This window comes from Schistocerca gregaria, chromosome 6 (genome assembly GCF_023897955.1).
Source record: "Schistocerca gregaria isolate iqSchGreg1 chromosome 6, iqSchGreg1.2, whole genome shotgun sequence".
NCBI classification, from domain to species: domain Eukaryota; kingdom Metazoa; phylum Arthropoda; class Insecta; order Orthoptera; family Acrididae; genus Schistocerca; species Schistocerca gregaria.
In genome coordinates, this window is record NC_064925.1 from 409,089,629 (window position 1) to 409,099,387 (window position 9,759).

Genomic DNA, 9,759 nt, shown 5'->3' on the forward strand with positions numbered 1-9,759 from the left:
GGCCGGGTGGACGTACCGCCGAATTGCTCAACACGTGGGGCGTGAGGTCTCCACAGTACATCGATGTTGTCGCCAGTGGTCGGCGGAAGGTGCACGTGCCCGTCGACCTGGGTCCGAACCGCAGCGACGCACGGATGCACGCCAAGACCATAGGATCCTACGCAGTGCCGTAGGGGACCGCACCGCCACTTCCCAGCAAATTAGGGACACTGTTGCTCCTGGGGTATCGGCGAGGACCATTCGCAACCGTCTCCATGAAGCTAGGCTACGGTCCCGCACACCGTTAGGCCGTCTTCCGCTCACGCCCCAACATCGTGCAGCCCGCCTCCAGTGGTGTCGCGACAGGCGTGAATGGAGGGACGAATGGAGACGTGTCGTCTTCAGCGGTGAGAGTCGCTTCTGCCTTGGTGCCAATGATGGTCGTATGCGTGTTTGGCGCCGTGCAGGTGAGCGCCACAATCAGGACTGCATACGACCGAGGCACACAGGGCCAACACCCGGCATCATGGTGTGGGGAGCGATCTCCTACACTGGCCGTACACCTCTGGTGATCGTCAAGGGGACACTGAATAGTGCACGGTACATCCAAACCGTCATCGAACCCATCGTTCTACCATTCTTAGACCGGCAAGGGAACTTGCTGTTCCAACAAGACAATGCTTGTCCGCATGTATCCCGTGCCACCCAACGTGCTCTAGAAGGTGTAAGTCAACTACCCTGGCCAGCAAGATCTCCGGATCTGTCCCCCATTGAGCATGTTTGGGACTGGATGAAGCGTCGTCTCACGCGGTCTGCACGTCCCGAACTAACGCTGGTCCAACTGAGGCGCCAGGTGGAAATGGCATGGCAAGCAATGGAATGGTAAAGAGGCCAATCCCCTTACAACAAGTGAATTCACTTCCAAAGAAAAACGGTGTTCTTATTTCAATTTCCAGGAGTGTATTTATTGGCAAATTAAAAACTTAATTTAGAGGCTTCAAATTGCAATCTGTTTCTGGAAAACTGTTCGAATACAATAACAGTTCTCAGTATCAAATATGATCGAAGCAGACTAAATCAATTAATATTTGTGCCGTGGCCGGGACTCGAACCCTGGTCTTCTTGCTTACTAGACACATATGCTACCACTACAGCACCGAGGCACTATGGCAGACATAGCTGCACGAACTACGTAGGTCGAGTTCCCTCGCCAACACAAACTTTAATTCATTTTCCTTTAATATCGTCACTATTGCCAGGGCTCGCCGGTATTGGCGAGCTACCCAGCATTGTACGTAGCGGGACGTCTGCTGTACCATATGGTGATCTTCTCAGATCTTATAATTAAATGTGTCCTTTGAGACTCCCGTCTCGTTATAATCTCACGATAACGATCAAATATTATCGAAGCAGACTAAATGAATTAAAATTTCTGCCGCAGCTGGGACTCGAACCCAGGTCTTCTTGCTTACTAGGCAGATATGCTACCACTACACCACCAAGGCACTACAGCAGACATAGCTGCACTAACTACCTAGGTCGAGTTCCCTCCCCAACACAAACTTTAATTCATTTTTCCTTAATATCGTCACTATTGCCAGGGCTCGCCGGTATTGGCGAGCTACCCAGCATTGTACGTAGCGGGACGTCTGCTGTACCATATGGTGATCTTCTCAGATCTTATAATTAAATGTGTCCTTTGAGACTCCCGTCTCGTTATTATCTCACGATAATGATCAAAGATGACCGCAGGCGTGGCCTTAACCTGTTACCAGAATAAATAAATGTCTGATCAAGACTGACTTTAGTAGTAACTATTAGTAATGACATTGATCACTGTCTGCTCCCACGACGTACTCAAAAGGAATTTCTTTCGTTGTAGCTTGTACACAAGCGGTCCTCCAAGTACAAGTAGCCGGCCAAGGTGGCCGTGCGGTTCCAGGCACTGCAGTCTGGAACCGGGCGACCGCAACGCTCGCAGGTTCGAATCCTGCCTCAGACATGGATGTGTGTGATGTCCTTAGGTTAAATAGGTTTAATTAGTTGTAAGTTCTAGGCGACTGATGACCTCAGAAGTTGAGTCGCATAGTGCTCAGAGCCATTTGAACCATTTGAGCCAAGTACGAGCCCAATCGGTTAGATGTGCTGACACTTTCTCCATGTCTGTGGGTAATTTCCACACTCCGCGAGGTTTGGAATAAAGCCTGTGCCAGAGTCAAGAGGCTGTACCCCCGGCAGAACTCTTAAGCCAACGTTTCGGCGACACTGTGCTGTTACGCAGTATTTGTCACTGATCCGACCAGTAGTAGAACACGCTGCCGCTGCGACGGGAAACCCAGCCGGCTGCCATATACGCCAGCTAGGAGGCGTGCAGAGTGGAGCCTTAAGATTCAGCATGCTCCTCCCGCGAGATTACCTTGCCAGGGAACTCCATCAGGAAACAGGTATCCATAGACTGGCGACCGAATCAAACAGACTGACCGACAGTTCTACGAAACGTTAAGGCAGTGTGACAATAGGCTGACTGCAAGTCTGATGAACCAGCAACACAGTGAAACAGTTTTCAACCACATTAACTTGTGCAGGAGAGTCAGACAGGACTATCCATTAGGATAAGAGCGACAGTTGGTGGTGGGTAATTTCCCTAGGTGCTGGCTGGCGCGGTTGTGTTACGTTCCCCGTTCACTCACTAAACCATTTATTGGTTCAAAATAGTTCAAATGGCTCTGAGCACTACGGGACTTTACATCTGAGGTCATGAGTCCCCTAGAACGTAGAACTACTTAAACCTAGCTGACCTAAGGACATCACACACATCAATGTCTGAGGCTGGATTCGAACCCGCTACCGTAGCAGCCGCGCAGTTCCAGACTGAAGCGCCTAGAACCGCTCAGCCTCTCTGGCCGGCCATTTGTTGTTGATTTTAATTCAAGACACAAAACTAAAAAGAATTAGTATCGAATAACATGAGTTAAAGAGGAGAATGAAGTTTCACTTTCACTCATTTACATGTTATTTTCTGTACGAAATATCCTGAAACGTGGTGCTATGGACTGTAACGTTACGAGCATGTGGGCGAGCTAATCTGTCACCTAGAATTGGTACAAGGTGAAATGAATTTGTTTGAGAAGCTATACGGCTCTAGTAATGGCGAACTTTGAGAGAATTTGAGAGATGGCTAAGTTACAACTCTTAGAAAGTCGACGGTAAATCACTGTTAAATAACAATGCAAATCTGAATACGTCAGGTACCTCAGATAAATGAGTTGCATCTAATGGCAAAACAGTGATTTCAATGTCTGTAGAACTACAGAAATTAATATAGTACAGTAACCAAATATTTTCACGGTGAACTCGTGACTTAACAACTTTTCAACTCTTCATGCGATCCCAATAAACGATTTCCCAGAGTAGTAGGGAGATTGGGTTCTTTTGGTATCAATTTGAAATGCAAATTAATTACATTAATCAATTAATTACCTCCCACCCCCCAGATGACGTCATGTGTTTTCCCGTGCCTGCTCGTCGTTTCCCGCCCCTCCTCGTCCCCACCCTTCCCTTCCCCCCTCGCCCGCCTACCCTATTCGCAGAAATTTCGATTTTTCCTGGAAATTCCTAAAATGGTAGGACTTTCTTTGTCGCAGAGATATACTGACGTCCCACTCCCATCTCATCCCACCGAAATTGATGGGAAATTCAAATGCAGATGGGAATTTTTTTCTCTGCTCACTTTCAATCTATGCAGAAACGTTTTTCTGCAAGCATCGTGACGTGTTCGACCATTGAGACGAATGTGAAGGATAGAGCGGTTTTCAACAGCTGTTTTACATGTACGCATTTGAAGGAGGTCTATAGTCAGAGTTCACTACTCGAGGGATGTTAGACTATGATAATGGAACAGTATGGGAGGAAGAAGGAGAAAAATTCGGTTCAGCAGATTTGACACAATGCAGAGGGATATATTGCAACCGTTACATGCTCACGCACATGCGCAAACTTTTGAGATACTCCACATGAAGCATTCATTCTTCCAAAACTTAAGACGTGCTCAGTTAATGCATATTCATATATGCGATATATACCATCGAAGAGCTTCAACTGCTCATCCCGATCTACTTCTCACTCCACCAACCAGTCCTCTCATCCCATCATCACTCGCTCGCCATCCTTGCTGCTTGCGGAATGTGTTCTATCGAAGAGCTGTTGGTGTCTGACTGAAAGGAGTTTACAGAGGCATGTTGCCTGTAAACAAGAGCTCTGGACTGCATCCATAGCCGCCTGCAAACAGAATGTTAAAAAGTTATGTTGGACGAGTACCTGAAGGAGAAGAGGAATACTCTGCAGTATATAATGGCTGTGAAGCAGAATGGTATCAAGAGACATTCTGCAAGTCATACAGACTGATGCTGTTGTTTTCTGCCAGCCATTTTTGAAATTCACATTCAGCTTCCTACTTCACAAGAGACGTCTTCCTCTGATCGAGAGGACCAAACTACTGGTCTACCTGGTCTAGTTACACCACCAGAGGCGCTTGAAATTGGTAGTAGTCAATAGAAAGCAGCATCTGATCAGTCAGGGATATAAGGTGTGCCCAGTAGCTCTGCAGCCTCTTTTGCAATCAGCACGAAGTGATAGCCAAGATCGTCCAGCGGTGCCCAGCTGCAGCAGCAGAAGAATAGGAAGAAGCCACGGAAGAGCATGTACCCCTTGCTTGATGTCTGTCTTCACTGCTGTGTGAGGAGAAAGCTTTCTGCTGCAGTTGTCACTTGCAATGGTTTTCCTTCTTTGCTCATCAGTGGATGCGATGTCCTTCAGCCTGTCGGAGTCTGCAGCAGCAACATGTTCCAGCCTGTCAGGGACCGCAGCAGCGACAGCTCCCTGGGATCCTGTCGCTCCAGCTTGTTGGAGCAAGCCAATGAGCTGTTACTGTCGGCTGAAGATACCCAGCCATCCCCTGACACGTAGAAATCCACCAGAGGTCCTAATCAGCACTACACAGGTAGTTACTAAACTCCATCATAAGCACCATCACAGAATTTCCAGTAACACTGGATGGACAAACTAAAGATGTAGTGGATGAGAAGATACCAATTAAGCCCTGTACACCACTACCGTTCGCTTCAGTGTATAATTTAACTGGTAGTGGTTCGTCGCAATTACAAACTGGTATAGACGCAATTGCAGACAGAGGCTGACGCGTTGTGATTGAGATCGAGAATGCACATGCTCTTTACGAAGATGGAATGCAATAAACTGCTTCGTACAAAAGCCTATCAGTCAGCAGTATCATGCAGACTGTCCTCCCGACATTTATTGTGCAGCTCAAACTCCTTCCATTACAACATGACTCAGCACTCTGTGTGAAATCGGGTGACACATCCATTTATTCACAGCATTTTAGCATTAGAAACTTGTTCGGTCGACATATGGTGCTATCCATTCTGTTGGAAAGACTGAACAGATGACTACCTTGCGTTAAAGCTGTGTATAGGAACACTACAGTAAATCTCCGAATGAATAGTGTACATGTAGATGACTTCGAACAGTGGGTTAGTATGGTGCCCACGAAATCCAGTGTACTTCCAATAAGTTTGCGAGAGATACGACCTCAGTTCTGTGTTCACAACAAAGCTTCATTATCTACATTCAGTACTGACGTTAAAATAAAGAAACAACATGTTGATGCTGTGCATCCCGTGTTTGATTACTGCATAAAAATATGTATGAGAATGTGTGTGTTTTATTTCTTACTTCCCATGATACTGCAAGTACTTAAGTTATCGGCACCAATATTTTCACTGGAAACATGTAACAGTAGAAAATTATGTCATTTAACAAAATTCTCTATAAAAGCCCATTGTATACCAGTACATGACATATTCAGTATCATGGCAAGGCGTGGTGTTGATTATTTTCTATAAAAACCCATTGCACACCAGTATCATGGCATGGTGGGTGAAGCATCAAGGCTTTGTTGTAAGCCATTGTAGTTGTGACGGCGTGCAAGAACACTGGAAGGAGAATGGTGTAGACCTTACGGATAATATATGTGCAATAATCGTAGAGACACCCAACTGTGGAAAGACAAATGTTCTCATGTCGATGCTGACACATCCAGCTGGGGTCTACTTTGAGCATATATGTATATTTTGAAAAAACAAAAAACTGATTCAACTCAAATAGCAACTAGTACAGAAGATATTGCAAGGTGTAGACGTGTGACATAGCGACATTCAGTGTGAGTGTTGATATCCCTCCAGCGGAAAATTAAAGCCAAGCACAGTGTTCATATTTGACGATGTTGTTGTGGAAAACGAAGATCAAATCCGAAGAAATTTCTGTTTTGGTTGCCATAAAACTGTTGAATTTTATCCGAGTCATATTCCAGAATCCCAGAACAGCTGCTGAGTGAGAATGCAAACCTAATTATACCATTGAAACAGGACAGTCTGAATTTAAAACTCATTTACCAGGGTTATATAGGAACCGCTATGTTGTTCAGTGATTTTGTAATGATATGTGCAGATTACTGAAATCACTCACAGTAAGGGTTCCTTGTTATTGATAAAACAAGAAAACTGAATGGTGGCAGGCACAGATGAAACCTCCAGGCGTTTCTATATCCATGGAAAGAGCATGGGCATTACCAGGGATAAATTCGAAGGCACGCCGGGAACTCTGTCTCATAGGATGGGTGCGCATAAATAAAACATTCGCTTGTATATGGAAGTGAAAATTCAAACTCTCGAACGTAAAGTTGGAGATGTACACAGGGAAATAGACATAATGTCATACCTTTCTGAGACTGAACAATACACTGAACGATCGGGTTTATGCAATCGAAGAGAAAGTAAATGACTTAATGAAGGTGAAATAGCTGTTACTGAGAGCGGGCAATTGTACGAACGTGGTTAGTGCAACTGAAAAGAAAGTAGACGATTTAACTGAAGGCATAATAGCTGTTACCGAGAAGGGGGAGCAGCATAAGAAGAAGAGAAGATATACAAAACCTCACGCTGAACAGCAGTACGATTAGTTCAAAAAATAGTTCAAATGGCTCTGAGCACTATGGGACTTAACTTCTAATGTCATCAGTCCCCTAGAACTTAGAACTACTTAAATCTAATTAACCTAAGGACATCACACACATCCATGCCGAGGCAGGATTCCGGACTGTAGCGCCTTTAACCGCTTGGCCACCCGGGCCGGCTGTACGATTAGTATACCACGAGATGTTGACTAAGCATAAAGCCATCGAGGCACGGAAGACCGTTCGAGACACGTTACGGATGTTAAAGTTAGGGCATTTGAAGCAGGAGCAGACACAGCGAGAACCCTTTACACTAGATACTGAATCTCTCTATGAACTCTCAGCGAAATTCTCAACTACGACGACGACGCTATTGGCGTTTTCGTTAACCATCACAGCGACGCCAGTATATATAAAACATTGAGTGTCAGTGGTGAAAAGCGATACATATAGGGCCCACAGCCCATGACATTAAATGAAAAAACAATGCAGATAATGGATGGAGAATTTCAAAGAACACCTCATCTACCTGAACCTTATTTTCCAAACACCCACGAAACTGTCAATTATTTGCCTGAAGATTTGGAAATATATCGTTAAATATTGCATTTGACTGATCTACATAAGAATGCAAAAGGCCGAAGCAATGTGAAACAGAAATCCTTTACAAAACTGAGTTAGATGGTGAAAAAAATAGGAGTGGTGATGATCTTCACATTGAGCATGAAAGAATGAACAATAGACTCCCACAGTATGTTTATTATGACGACTTCTGTGAGCCAATAGATCGGCTGCAGCTGCTGATGGTGTCAGCTACCGTGGTTATACTGCTCATTCGAATGAAGTAGTTTCAATATTTTCTGAACTTAGAATGGTATCATCCAATTAGTGTGGAGAATATAGTTCTAGAACTGCACAAACCAGCACGAAAAACATACACTAGAAAATATGTTATGATTAAATATTTGGATGACCTGTCCGCAGAAGGATCTTGTCAACATGAGGGAATATTCACATCTGAATAAAGAATTCAAATATATTTTAATGGATATTGATACTAGAATGAGATTTTCACTCTGCAGCGGAGTGTGCGCTGATATGAAATTTCCTGGGAGATTAAAACTGTGTGCCCGACCGAAACTCGAACTCGGGACCTTTGCCTTTCGCGGGCAAGTGCTCTACCATCTGAGCTACTGAAGCACGGCCGGTACTCACAGCTGAGTCGTGCTTCGGTAGCTCAGATGGTAGAGCACCTGCCCGCGAAAGGTAAAGATCCCGAGTTCGAGTCTCGGTCGGGCACACAGTTTTAATCTGCCAGGAAGTTTCATATCAGCGCACACTCCGCTGCAGAATGAAAATCTCATTCTGGAAGCATCCCCCAGGCTGTGGCTAAGCCATGTCTCCGCAATATCCTTTCTTTCAGGAGTGCTAGTTCTGCAAGGTTCGCAGGACAGATTCTGTAAAGTTTGGAAGGTAGGAGGCGGATACTGGCAGAAGTAAAGCTGCGAGTACCGGCCATGAGTCGTGTTTCGGTAGCTCAGATGGTAGAGCACTTGCCCGTGAAAGGCAAAGGTCCCGAGTTCGAGTCTCGGTCGGGCACACAGTTTTAATCTGCCAGGAAGTTTCGTCATTGATACTTATTGTAAATTTGCCTGGGCATTATCAGTGAAAACGAAAACAGGAAAGGATGTCTCACAAGTATTTGGGCGATTTCTGCAGACGTTGACGAATCGAAACCCAGATCACAGATCACAGCAGCGAGTTTTACAATATTTCAAGGCTGTTATGGAGCGATATGGAGTATATCATCTCTCGACAATGAGCCATCTGACGCTGAGTATCGTGGAACATCTGAAGAGAACAGTGAAATCCCAAAGGTGGGAGCCATTCATCCATCGTTGCTCACACAAATGTACTGATATCCTTCCATAAATAATTGCACAGGATAATAGTACCAAACATTGCACAATAGAAACGAGGCCAATCGATTTTCTTGATCATAGACTTCTAGATACGGGATATAATCGTATTAAAATGTTAGATGCACGAAAACACCAATTAAACTAAGTCATTTAGTACGTACTTCAAAACACGAGATGCATTTGAAAAGTAATACATTCTAACTGGTCGACCTTGATATTCAGTTTCCAAAGTGCAGAGAAGGAATCCGAGAAACTGCCTCTTAAAGGTTAGCACTGATACTGAAACTGCAGGATACTTTTGCACAGTAGAGTTACGGAAAAGATCGGAACCAGATGTGAATCTCGTAGAGAGGCAACTACGGCATTGGTTAAATGACTTGGTCTTACTGCGTCACAAAACAACTGGATAGACACTGTTGATTCGCTATGTAAGAGGGTGCGCAGATCACAGTTACCTCAGTAGCGTAACATGCATGATAGGAGACGCGCCGACACTTGTGGCCGAGCGGTTCTAGGCACTTCAGTCTGGAACCGTGCGAGCACTACGGTCGCAGGTTCGAATCCTGCCTCGGGCATGGATGTGTGTGATGTCCTTAGGTTAGTTAGGTTTAAGTAGTTCTAAGTTCCAGGGAACTGATGACCTCAGATGTTAAGTCCCATAGTGCTCAGAGCCATTTGAACCATAGGAGCCGCATTAGAGGAGGAGGTGGTAATCTCGATAAACTGCAAGTCAAATTACACATTCTTGGATATAACTAAAATAAAGACCATTACACCGCCGATCGAACTGTAGTTGATAAAGCTAAGACGATATATAAGAGAAGGCAT

At 44.9% G+C, this 9,759-nt stretch overlaps 1 non-coding gene across 1 annotated transcript; it reads right to left on the reverse strand.

Annotated features, from left to right (window-relative positions):
* Nucleotides 1-1,412: 1,412 nt before the first annotated feature.
* Nucleotides 1,413-1,484, reverse strand: Trnat-agu (transfer RNA threonine (anticodon AGU)). The gene has a single exon. It is a non-coding gene; the product is annotated as a tRNA-Thr (tRNA).
* Nucleotides 1,485-9,759: the final 8,275 nt, after the last annotated feature.